Below are 13,614 nucleotides of genomic sequence, written 5' to 3'. Positions count from 1 at the left end.
GGCTCAGATTATGATCCCAGGGCCCTGGGATAGAGTCCCACATCGGGCTCCCTGCTCAGTGGGAAACCTGCTTCTTTCTCTCCCACTCCCTCTGCTGGTGGTCCCTCTCTCACTATCTCTCTCTGTCAAATAAATAAATAAAATCTTTTTTTTTTTTTTAAATAGAATGTGAGGATAAAAAACACGCTATTCTGCTATTCTCCTAGTTAAAGAGATAGCAAGCCATCTCCCCACCCCGAAAGCTCCCTCATCAGGTAAATAAAAGTAGGCAAGTGTGGGGGAAAATACACTTACCTACAGAGTAAAGATTCTGAGATACCAATGTAAGCCTATTTCAAAATGTTATTTCAAAAATGTTAACTAGAGTCATCTGGTCTTTTCTAATTACATCTTAATGATGTATCCAAATTCTATTTCTGTAGATTTAGCATTAATACTTCTAGTCAAAAGCATTAACTTTATCCCCGTGTATCTTAACCACTAGCACAACTACAGTGGATTATGTCTCAGAGTTGTTAAGCACCAGAAGAGAAAAAAGCAGATATTCCAACAGCAGGCAACAATGATGGCCCTTTCACACAGCAGCATCCAAGTGGCTACCAAATAGTCCAGGAGTAATTCTAAAAATAAGGAAATGCATGCATTTTAGTAATTATGTTATAATTTTCACAGTTGAAATTTCCTTAAACATTGCACTTTCTTTGCAAGGGAATCCTTATTATTCTTACTGCTACCATAAGTCCAAACTTGAATGAGAAGCTCTCTTTTTCTTCTTCTGTGTTTCTTACGCTTTTTTTTTTCTGTTACTTTTTCTTGTTCTTCACTGCTTTTCTTCTTTTTTGCTTGTACCTAATTAGAATTAATATAATCTAATTCTAATAAGGACTCAGATGATAGATGATAAAGATTTATTTTCAGTATATATATAGATAGATAGATAGATTTTTATTTTATTTATTTATTTTTTTGCTGAATCTGTTCATATCCTTTTATTTATCAGTTGCGTCCTTTGACTTCTTTTTCTTTTTTAAACTATCCTTACTATCCAGTTCAGTTTCTGACATGGAACTTTCAGAAGATTTTGTGAATGGTCCTTTTTGTTTTTCTTTGTTTTTTATCCTCACCTTTATAATCAGAAGAACTTCCAGAAGAATGAGAGCCTGATGAAGAAGATACCTACCAGATATCTTCTTTTCTCTTTTCTTTTCTTCTTCTTTTTTTTTTTTATGAGCTCTCATTTCCCCTTAATAATTTCACCCTGTGTCCCTGCGTCTTTCTAGTTCTTTCTTCCAGTTCTCATTTATTTTTTTCTTCAAATTCAGCCAATGCCTTGGAGCTTTTTTCTTTTCTAGTTGTTCTCTCACTTCTTCCCAGGTAGGCCTTGGTCACTTCAGATAATCTTGGATCATTGGCTGTGAACACTGGTTTGGACCCCTTGATCTGGGCATTGCTATTGGGTTCATATAGATTACTTGATTGTTCTGCTTCCCCATGGTGTGGGACTGACTGAGCAGACATTGAGGGAGATCAGACCAGAGAGCTGTATGGCTTTTTTAGATTTTGGGGAGGGGGGAGGACGTTATTTTCTAAAAGTTTTTGTTGGGTGCCTGGGTGTCTCAGTGGGTTAAGCCTCTGCCTTCAGCTCAGGTCATGATCCCAGGGTCCTGGGATCAAGCCCTGCACTGGGCTCTCTGCTCAACGGGAAGCCTGCTTCCCTCGTCTCTCTGCCTGCCTCTCTGCCTACTTGCCATCTCTCTCTCTCTGTCAAATAAATAAATAAAATCTTTAAAAAAATAAAGGTTTTTGTTGTTGTTTTGGTTTTTCAGGTTTTTTTTTTTTTTCCACCTTTTTACTTTGGGATTTCATGCTTGTGGCTTTCCTCTAGTATCTGCTGACCTCTGGGTACTGATCATAATTGTGAGTGAGGCATACGCAGCTGATGAGACATTTGTGTGGGTGTTTCTGGTCTAGCTGACTTCTTTGAAGGGTGAGTGGCTGGGACATTCAGGAGGGAAAATTCCTCATCTGAAGAACTTTGGCCTGAGGGAAGAAAGCTCCATTCTCTCCTGCTTGGAAGATAAAAAGCCTGGTGAATAGCATTCTAGGACCCAAATGGGGAAACGGAGAGAGGAGTTTTATAATTCAGAAGAGTCACTCACTTAATCTTCCAGTTTATAATACAGAACTCCCCACATCTATGTCCTGTGTCCCTGAGTTCAGAACCTACTTGGTTCAGCCTCTTCACAAAGAAGAAAGCTTCCAGCTTCTCCTAAATTGAAGGAAGGTGGTGTCATTACCCTGCAGTCAGCCTTCTGCATAGGGCAGGGAAGGGAGATCTGGGAACCCAAAGAGTTCTTAATCACATGTCTCAGCTGCATCTGCATCTCCCCCTTCCCAGTGTTACCAAGGACTTAATTCCTCAAGCCCCTCTGCAGTTATATCCTTATTCAGCTTGAATCCTGACTTCTCCCAACACGAGCTTGGGGTTCAGCTTTTTTTGAACTCTCCAATCAGTTATCACTGTCTCTTGGCTTTCTTGCTTCTAATTTTTTTTTTTTTTTAAGTAAGTTACTTGTTTGCTGTTGGATGTATCTCTTCCTGTCTGTCGGAAATCCTCTCATTATAATGTGAGTGCTTTATGGAAGGATGTTCAGTCTCTTATTGGGTAGTCTTACCATTTCTTACAGTTCTGTAAAGTGCTAGGAAAAACTCCACATGCAGGACCCATGGAGAAGAAGCGGAGAATGGCAGGAACAGAAGCAGGATGCACCTGCTCGCTTAAGCCAATGGGGATTGGCCTTTTTGGCCAAGCCTCTAGTTGAGGATGTTGGGAGTTGAAAGGCAGAATTCAGGCATGACTGGCAAGAAAAGCAATTGCCCTGCCGTGGTTGGCAGAGGAGAAGAAAGACAGATTCAGCTTTGTCCAGTGCTCTTTTCCAATATTCAGGAAAACTGACTTCATCGGTGGGACAAGACAGGAGGGCCTGTGAGCCGTGGCAGGCCTCGGAGACTCAAGATAAAGGTGTTTCAGGAAGTCCTTCAGGCTAGAACAGAATCTCAGCCAGCAACTGGCTGAACTGTAGAACAAGACTAGCTTCTCAGAGGAAGGATAGCCAATGCGTGAGAAAAATCGCTAGGCCTGTCTGAGCCTGCTTGACCAGCCTGAGTTCAGCGCTATGGGCACTACAAAGATTTTAACCACATTTACTGTATGGTTTATGATTTTACCCCACTTCTGGATAATGGGAGTTGGTATCACCCTTAAGGATTTGTGAAAACGAAAACAGTGATGACAGCTTCCTTTTTTGTGTTTTGTTTCCCAAATGCAAAAGAAGCTTGTGGTGGAAGCGTTCCGTCTGGGGGCCATTGCTGCGGGCCGCTGACCCTGCTCTGGACGCTTCACTGCTCTGAGAGAGAGGAAGGCTCAGTCAACAGACCCAGCCGCCGGGGCCAGTCAAGAGCCATGTGGTTTTCAGCGGGCTTAGTCATGTGCCATCCAGTACACTTTGTTTCAAATGACGGTGCTGCTCAATCTGTTTTGTTTTTTTTTCAGTTCAAAACCGTTAGTCAGATATACGTCTATGTTGCTTCCTCATGAAGGACCTGCTGTTGTAGGTCTTCCTCACAGACCAGGGACTGTTTTCTGTCACTCTGATGCCATGGAAAATGTCAGAGCAGAGAAATAAATCAGCACAGGTGTGATGATTGATTTGAAGATTTAGGTATGGAGAGGAGTTTTTGAGAATTGGGGGTTGAGGCCAAGCTGATCTAAAAGAAGTTAATAAAATACCTCACACAATTTCTGTCACTCTCTCTTATCTTTATGCCTAGGGCAATCAGGACTAACTCCCTTCTCTATTCAGTGTTCCCTACTTTATGATCTTATTTTACATCTCCACACTTTGGTGACATGATTTTTTTTAATAGACACACAAATGCTCTTTATTTCTCTGAATGAAAGGAATGAGACTGCATTGATATCAACAGAAAATGTATTTTAAGAAAATTGTATATATATCCTTTAACCTAGAGGTATAAAACAAAATAATTATAATTTTAAGCCATCTTCCCTCACATATTTTGACCAAAAGAAAAATGTTTTCTGATAAACTACAATTGTAGTGTTCTTATAGAAAGGGGATTTAGGAGCACCTGGGTGGCTCGGTGGGTTAAGCCACTGCCTTCGGCTCAGGTCATGATCTCAGGGTCCTGGGATCAAGCCCTGCATTGGACTCTCCGCTCAGCAGGGAGCCTGCCTCCTCCTCTCTCTCTCTCTCTCCATGCCTCTCTGCCTACTTGTGATCTCTCTCTCTGTGTCAAATAAATAAATAAGTAAATAAATGGAAATGCATCCCTTAAAAAAAAAAGAGGGTCTATTCAGCAATGGCTGAAGGGTATCATCTCTTATCTATGTAAGATAATGTTTTTAAAAGAGAATTATAATATAAAAAGACACATGCTACTGAAAACGTGGGTATACATGTAAGTTATAAACATACATAGAGTGGGGCACCTGGGTGGCTCAGTGGGTTAAGCCTTTGCCTTCGGCTCAGGTCATGATCTCAGGGTCCTGGGATAGAGCCCCATGTCGGGCTCTATGCTCAGCAGGGAGCCTGCTTCCCTGACCCCCACCTCTCTCTGCCTGCCTCTCTGCCTACTTATGACCTATCTCTCTCTCTCCCTCTGTCACATAAATAAATAACATCTTAAAAAAAAATACATAGAGTGTCAGCTACTGTGTTTTCAAAACTGTCTTTCTAAAAACAAAGTTTCCATGAGACATTTACAGTACTACAGCCATAAGAAAGACATATTATGAACCAAATGCAAAAACTTTTACCTCTTTCCTATGTTTTGTATTTTTACTTTTTTTTCTTCTTTGCATTCACTTAATCATTGATCCACAAGTATTTGCTGAGCATCTACTTTCTTTAGTATTTCTAAGTTCTTGGATTTTAATGGTGAATCACAACATAGGGCCCCATTCTCCTGATACCGACCAGAGGTGATTGTGTTTGGACTAATGTATAGATGTTAACCAATTATCGCAGATATTCCAAAATAAATGTAGAATGACATCTGTGATCTCATCTGAGGGAACAGGGGATGCTGGGAACAAGCAAGCTGAACTGTGGTCCATAACAGGAACTGGGGGTCTAGTTAGAGCAGGAGGTAAGAATTACTGAGCAGATAGATATTCTAGGCTTCTCTTTTAGGACCAGACACAGAACTGCTGGGAGCTGCCAGCTTTTGCACTTGAAGGATTTGACTTAAAGCCACCATCAGGAGATGAGTGATCTTTTATTCTGATTAGTTGGCCTAACCTTCAATATTATACCATCTTATATCTCCACATCGCCTTTTTCAATCAATTTTGGCACTCAGTTTTATTCTTTCTGGAACTGTGAAAATCCTTCAATGTGTATCAGGTATGAAGGTGTTATTTTACTACCTCTCATCCCTTTAATCTTTGGACACACTCAGCATGTTTTTCAAAATTCCAGAATATAGAGTTTTCCTTCCATTTCTATTTTTTGGAACAGTTTCAGGAGAATAGGAATTAGTTCCTCTTTAAATGTTTGGTAGAATTCCCCCGGGAAGCCATCTGGCCCTGGGCTTTTGTTTGTTTGGAGATTTTTAATGACTGTTTCAATCTCCTTACTGGTTATGGGTCTGTTCAGGCTGTCAAATAACTCTGCACAGCTTTTTTTAAATTTTTTCCCTATCCTGGGAAGATGCTGGTTTATCTTTTTTTCTGAATTAAAATCTCTAATGTCTTTATGTGCAGATAGCAATACATCCTGATTTATAATAATTTAGAAGTTCAAGAATAAGCAGGGGAAAGAGCTGGATAGAGGCAGTAGAGAAAGGCAGATATTATTGTCTTTATTTAATAGGGCTGAAATAAGGTAAGTGAGAAGTGAGTTTATAAAGATTGTATAATAAATTAGTGGCAAGTTTTTTTTACTCCAAAATGTTGTGCTTTTTCTATAGCGTAACTAAATCAATGTTTAGGAATACACTTGTATTGTGTTAGGCTTATGTAGGTTTATTCAAGAACGTATTTATTTCAATCTATCTCTGAAGTTAGCTTTTGACAAGATTTTCCAACGTTTTCTTCCTACCATATTAAACTTTCTTTATGTGATCATACATTTTTAAGTTGCTGACTTAAATTTTTATACTTGATGTGTAAATAGATATTTGCAGGATGAGTAAACAGGATGAGTAAAGTTTCTGAAACAGCATTAAGTTACTAACCACTGATGCTAGACATTCCCAAATAGTTGAATTATATTTAGACCAGAAGATGGCATAAGAGCTATAGCAATGGAAAATTACACACAACAGATTGTGGACTTTCTTAAGGGATTGCATTGTAAACCAGTATAAATGTTATGTAATTATCTTTTTTTTGATGAAAGGAAGCATTCCTTGTCTTGTGAAAATTTATACTTCCTTATTTGTAACACAAATATACACACACACAAATCAAAAATTAAACCACTCAACCCTCACAATGCACAAACAACTATCGCTAACACATTAAACACCTGGAGGCTACTAGGAGCAATGTACATATTTTAGAGGGCTAGGTTTTTTGGGGTTTTTTTAGATGTTGTTTATTTATTTGACAGAGAGATGACAAGTAGGCAGACAGGCAGGCAGAGAGAAAGAGGGTAAGCAGGCTACCCACTAAGCAGAGAGCCCGATGTGGGACTCAATCCCAGGACCTTGGGATCATGACCTGAGCCAAAGGCAGAGGCTTTCACCCACTGAGCCACCCAGGCACCCTGAGGGCTAGGTTTTAATGCCTGGGGTCCAAATTCTATGCCTTTAGGACCAGTTCCCCTTTGAAGGATCAGAGTTTATGCCTGGAAAGACAAGATTCAGATCCAGGAGACTTAAATCAATGCTGATAGTATAGATTTTGCATACAAAATGCTGGTTCCTTGCATTAGGTTCCATGTTTGGAGATTGATATTCCATATTTGGAGATTGATATTCTACATATGGAGTTCCCATTTTCATGTCAAAGAAACCAGATTCCATTCTTGGTGAATGATATTCCAGGGATAGAGTAAAAAGTCTATGGTTATAGGGCCAGTTTCCTTATTTATAGATCAGGATTCCAAATATAAAGTGTCAGTTTCCAGGGTTGGGAGACCAGGTTCCAAGTTTTAAAGGGTACTCTGTATGGAGTTCATTTAACGGATTTGGGTCTGATCAAGGAAACAGATAAGACTATGAAAGGTAGTAACACATAACAAGCTTATTGTGCAATGCTTGGGCAGAACTATGAGGGGGAATATCCTTCATAGCATAAGTCCTTCCAAAGACTAGGTCACCATCCAGAAGGCGATGGAGATAAGGCTAAGGGGATATTACTTAACAGCATGGCAGAGAATTTCTGAGTCGCAGAGCTTCTAAAGGCAGGGGTAGCTTAGAGTCTTACAACCATAAGGCTCTATCCTATCAGTGACCAGCAGATATTTAGTGTAGTTTCGTAAGGTATATAAAGCAAGCATGCTCTAAATGGCTAAAAATCTACTTATTTGGGTTATTTTAAAAACAACCCAGTGGGGGCGCCTGGGTGGCTCAGTCAGTTAAGCCTCTGCCTTCAGCTCAGGTTGTGATCCCAGGGTCCTGGGATCCAGCCCCACATCAGGCTTCCTGCTCGGCGGAGAGCTTGCTTCTCCCTCTCCCTCTGCCTGCTGCTCTGCCTACTTGTACTCTCTCTGTGTCAAACAAATAAAACCTTAAAAAAAAAAACAACCCAATGGATATGTAAAATTTAAGTATGATGCCTGTGGGCTTCTGAGTTGACAGTTCTTAGACTGCAGTGAAGAAATAGACAATTTAGGGGCAAATGCACAGAAGCCATCTTTGGCCTCCTTACATAACATAGCATCTATAACTGAAATCCGGTACTGTGTCTGGATTGCCAGTTACTACACTTGTGAGACCATGTTCTATGTTTGAAGAAAGGCATTCTAGATATAGAATACTGGATTCCTTGCTTGTAATGCCAGGATCCATATCTTGTAGAGCCTTCTGAGACTGAAATGCCCAGTATTCTATGTGGAGTGCCAAGTTCCCCAATTATAGGGCCAGGTTACATGCTTGGATATTGAGCTTTCACATATAGTTTGCCATGTTCCATGTATGTAGGGTCAAGAAACATGCATGGAACTTGAAACTCTACTCTGAAAGTGCCAAGTTTCATGCTTATAGGGTTCCATATTTGGGGTTTGAGATGCTACCCATGGAATGTCATGTTCTGTGCCTGGAGGCACAGTTTTATAAAGAAAGACTAGATTTAATGCCCGAGGAGCTATCTTTCCATACTCAGAAATCCAGATTTTATTAATAGTTGGCCACTTTCAGACACAGATAATCAAATTCCTACACAGACCCAAAGGCTGTGTTTCATGCTAATATGTCTAGATTCAGAATTTCAGGCCTAGCTAAGCAAACTTCTTACTTGATGGATTAGATACTGTTTCTTTAGGTTCAGGTCTCACTCCTAGAAGGTTATGTTCCAAGCCTAAAAAAGGAGATATCAAACAGATAGGAAGCCATGGTTTGCCTGGGAGGTCTAATTCCAGGGCCAGAAGGCCCTGCTCCATATATAGAAGCCCAGGTTCCACACAGAGAGGGAGTGATTCTAGCGACTCACATTTGGATAGACTTCCCACGCCTATAAAATTAGATTCCTTTCTTGGAGGGTCAGGATCCATGTTTGAATAGCTACATTCAACACTAGGAGGACCAAAGTTTATCCTCAGAGGGCTAGGTTCCACAAGAAGTTTAGATGTCAAGACAGAAGGCTTAAGTCTCACATGGAGAATCAACTTTTATGTCTGGAAAGGCATAATTCACACCTAGAACTATATCAATGACCAGAAATAGAGCTTTCACATAAGAAGTACTAGGTTCCAGGGTGCCTGGGTGGCTCAGTTGGTTAAGCGACTGCCTTCAGCTCAGGTCATGTTCCTGGAGTCCCAGGATCGAGTCCCACATTGGACTCCCTGCTCAGCAGGGAGTCTGCTTCTCCCCTTGACCCTCTCCTTTCTCATTCTCTCTCTCTCTCTCTCTTTCTATCAAGTAAATAAATAAAATCTTAAAAAAAAAAAAAAGAAGTGCTAGGTTCCAAGCCCAGGAGATGTAGGTCCTCAGACTATCAACTTGTATGACTTAAATGCCAGGTATGAAGTCTGGATGACCATGTTTCACACATGTAAGACTATGTTTCATGCTTGGAGAATGAGATTCCATAGATGGAGTACCAAGTTCCTTTCCTATAAAGCCAAGCTTCATGCTTAAAGATTCCACATATAATGGGAGATACCAAGCTTGTAGAGCCAATTTAAATGCTTAGAAATTGCAGTATTAAATATGTACTGAAAAATATTGTGCATAGTTTCATGTATTAACCTCTATGACTAAAGTGCTAGGTTTCATGTCTTGAGGGTCAGGCTCACTACATGTAAGGCAATGCTGTGTCTCATGCATGGGGATTAGGATTCTACACATAGAACAACGGATCTGTGCTTGTAGATACATCTTCCATCACCACATTTGAGATGATGTATTGGAGTGCCAAGTTCTAAGCTCAGAAACTAATATTTCTTGCATGGAGTGCAAGATCCTTTGTAGTGCAAGGTTTCATGCTAAGAAATTCAAATTATACAAATAGTATACTGGATTCTATGCTTACAGTGTGGAGATTTAAATTTCTTTCTTTCTTTTTTTTTTTTTTTAAAGATTTTATTTATCTATTTGTCAGAGAGAGAGGGAGAGAGAGCGAGCACAGGCAGACAGAGAGGCAGGCAGAGGCAGAGGGAGAAGCAGGCTCCCTGCCAAGCAAGGAGCCCGATGTGAGACTCGATCCCAGGACGCTGGGATCACGACCTGAGCCGAAGGCAGCCGCTTAACCAACTGAGCCACCCAGGCGTCCCGAGATTTAAATTTCTTATGGTAAAAATAAATAAATGAATGAATGAATAAATAAAATAATTAATTCCCTAGGTATATTAGTCTGTTCCTACTGCCATAACAAAGTACCATAGATTGGATGGCTTAAATCCAATTGGAGGGCTATTTTCTTACTATCTAGATTCTAGATGTCCAAAGTCAAAATGCAAAAAATGTATTTTTCTGGTGAGTTCTCTCTTCCTGACTTGCAAATACTCACCTTATTACTGTATCTCCACATGGCCTTTATTCCCTCTGTGCACACACAAGGAGAATGAGCTCTGGTGTCTCTTCTTTGTATAAGAACATCAGCCCTACAGAATTAGCACCTCTGCCCCATGACTTCATTTAACTGTAAATACCTCCTTAAAAGTGGTATATCCAAATAAGTCACATTGAAGGGTAAAATTTCAACATGAATTTGAGGGGGTACAATTTAGTCCATAACACATAGTGTGGTAGATACCATGCCACAGAGAGCAATTTCCAAGTTTGGGAGGGCTGATGCCTATGACTGAAACACCCATTTACATGTCCAGAATGTGAATTTTCAAACATGTCTGATCATGTTTCATTCTTATAATCCATACCAGAGTGCCAGCATTCATGATTGTAAGTCCAGGCTCCATACTTGGAAATCAAGATTCCATACCTGGAATGCCAGTTTCTGTACTTTAGGACCATATTCCACCATGGATATTGACATTCTATACATGGATTTTGAGATTCCTTGCCAGGAAGATCAAATTCCTTATGTGGAGAGCCAGAATCTTATGAAATACAGGTTGAGCACCAAGATCCACACTCTGAGGTGGTCCATGTTTGGAGACTGAGAATCTACATGCGTGATGCCATTCTCCATGCTTGTAAAGTTTTGACCCCTGCTTGGACATTAAGATTACATATGTGGAGCTCCAGAATCCAAGACTGGGAAATCACTTTCCATCTTTTGGAAAACCCATGTGAGTGACTGAAATGCAAGTTTATATATTTGTAGTGTCACATTCCATGCTTGAGGGACTAAGTTCCATGCTTTGAGATCAACATTCCACACGTGAAGTGCTAAGTTTTTAGCCTATAGATCCTAGTTTTATGTATGAAATTCAAAGGTCTATACATGGCAGACTAGATTCTATGCTTGTTGGCTCAATTTTCATGTTTGGGTATTGAACATGCATACATGGAGAGTGAAATTCCACACCTGGGAGACATGTTTTGCAAGGACAACTTCTATAACTCTCAGATTCTAAGTCTGGGATACCACATTTACCACAGGAAGTCCATGGAGATTCAGAGTCCACACATGGAATGTTAAGTTGCATGTTTGTAGACCCTGGGACAATGACTGGTATGAAAGGCAGAGCCATGCTTGCAGAGCCAGGTTTCAAACTCTTGAGATTGAGATTCCATAAATGGAGTATCAGTTTTCATGCTTGTACTGTCAAGTTCCATGTTTGAAGATTGAGATATGTATATGTGTACAAAGTTCCATGATAGGGTGACCAGGTTCCTAGTATAGTCAACATCTATTCCATGCCTAGATGTCTAACAACCACATGTAGAAGTCCAGAGTCCACATCTAGAGGACCAAATTCTATGCCTAGAGAAGTAGGATTCACATTTTGTACTAATTTCTGTAACCGGAAAGTCTAATTCCATATTTAGAGATCCAAGTCCCATGACTGAAGAGACATGTCCTATACCTGGAAGGCCAGGTTTCATGATAAGAGGGCTAGTATCCACTCCCAGAATTCTAATTACATACCTGTAAGGCTGTGGGTCATGTGAAAAACCAGATTTTATGAAGCAAGCTAGAAGTTTTAAATCAATATCTAAAAGATCAGATTTCATTTGGTTAGTTAGATGCCATTCCCCTAGGCTCAAGTTCTGTACAGAGAGATCAAAGCTCCTTATTTGTAGTGTCAATATCTTTGTTTAGGGCCAGATTTCACAACTGGGTGACCATGGTTCATGCCAGGAAGGCTGGATTATGTGCCTGAAAGTCCAGACCCCATGTCTGGTATGCCAACCTCCCCACACATACTATTTAGTTCCATAGTACAAAAGCAGGTTACATGGCTGCAGGCCATGTCTGAAAGACCAGATTTCATACATGGTGGGATGGAATTCATGCCTGGAAGGGCTGAGTCCATGTTTGTAAAGTCCATGCAACTTCCCATGCCTAGAAGCTTCACTTGTACACTGAGGGACACATGCACAGGGACAAGTTTCATTCCTGAGGGTAAAAGGAAGAAAAGGCCCATTCCATGCCTGCAGGGCCAGATTCCATGATTTAAGAGCCAGTTTCCTATAAGTGGAAGAGCCATGTTTTTCCAAGCCTAAAGGACAGTCCAAAGCCTAGGTGGTCTGGTTGCATGAGGCCAGATCCATGTGCCAAAAATAGGCAGTCCAACACTAACTGTGCTCTAGCTGGGAAAGAGGATTTACCTTCAAATTTATCATTCCAGCAATGGTCATTCTAATTGCCAAGTTAAGACTGTCTTTTGACATAACCCAACAATAAGCAGAAAAATTATGAGGCTTGCCAAGAGTTTTTATGCAGTAGCACAGTTTAAGAAAATGCATCTACTGAATAAATTTATTTGAAGGGACCATAAGACACACAAATCAAATATTCTGGTTATACACTTAATAGTCGTAACTATTCAACTTAGTATTTGCACCAGCAATTACTGAGTACTAAATCAGTCTATACCTGCACTGCTAAGTCTATACCTGAACTGTATCGTTTAGTTCCATGGGATATGTCCTATCAGTTGACAGATTAACTGTGGCACAGAGAGTTTTATTGGCTTCCCCAAAGTCTCCTAGCTGGATAGAGTAAAGGAAGAATATGAACTCTACTACATTTTATGTATTTTAAATTATAATGGGCTTTGTCTGCAATTTTAAATGAGCCCAAAACAAGAAGTAGATAGTGTTAGTTCCCCGTCTAAACAAGACGACTCAGCTATCTCTGCAGTATAATATACAAAGCCTACATTTTTTAAAAGATTTTTATTTATTTTTTTGAGAGAAAACAGTAAGAGAGAGCCTGAGTGGGGAAAAGGTCAGAGGGAGAAGCAGATTCCCTGTGGAGCTGGAAGCCAGATTTGGAACTTTATCCTGGGGCTCCGAGATCATGACCTGAGTAGAAGGCAATTGTTTAACCAACTGAGCCACCCAAGCGCCCCAACCTACATTTTGAACTGCAAAATAACCTTACAAAATAGCTTTAGTATAAGAAAGCAATGGTATATGAATTTCAATAACTTCCTTATAGCAATTTAAAAAACCCCAAGTTTCATTCAACTTCAGAGGTATAAAATGTATGACATGCACAGAGTATGATATTCATAATTAGTTCTTATAAAGCAATTTTCATCCCTGAAACATTTTATGAAATTAACTAATTAATCTTCACCATATCCTTCAGAGAGAGATAACTGTACTCTGTCTGCAAAGAACCTCTGTCAGGGGACTGAAAATGCTTTATGAATATTATATACCATGATAAGCAGGCTCCAGGCATTTCAGAGAAACACAAGCTGACATTGAGGATATTAGGATTCACTCATTCACTAATCAAATGTTTATTTAGTGTCATTACTAGAAATCCGCAACTGTGGGACCAAT

At 40.1% G+C, this 13,614-nt stretch overlaps 1 pseudogene; it reads right to left on the bottom strand.

The window, feature by feature from the left end:
- Positions 1 to 730: 730 nt before the first annotated feature.
- LOC122905316 lies at positions 731 to 1,493 on the bottom strand (annotated as a pseudogene).
- Positions 1,494 to 13,614: the final 12,121 nt, after the last annotated feature.

Source organism: Neovison vison, chromosome 4, assembly GCF_020171115.1.
Source record: "Neovison vison isolate M4711 chromosome 4, ASM_NN_V1, whole genome shotgun sequence".
NCBI classification, from domain to species: Eukaryota; Metazoa; Chordata; class Mammalia; order Carnivora; family Mustelidae; genus Neogale; species Neogale vison.
The sequence above is the reverse complement of the archived record's forward strand: the minus strand, read 5'-3'. Positions and strand labels throughout refer to the sequence as shown.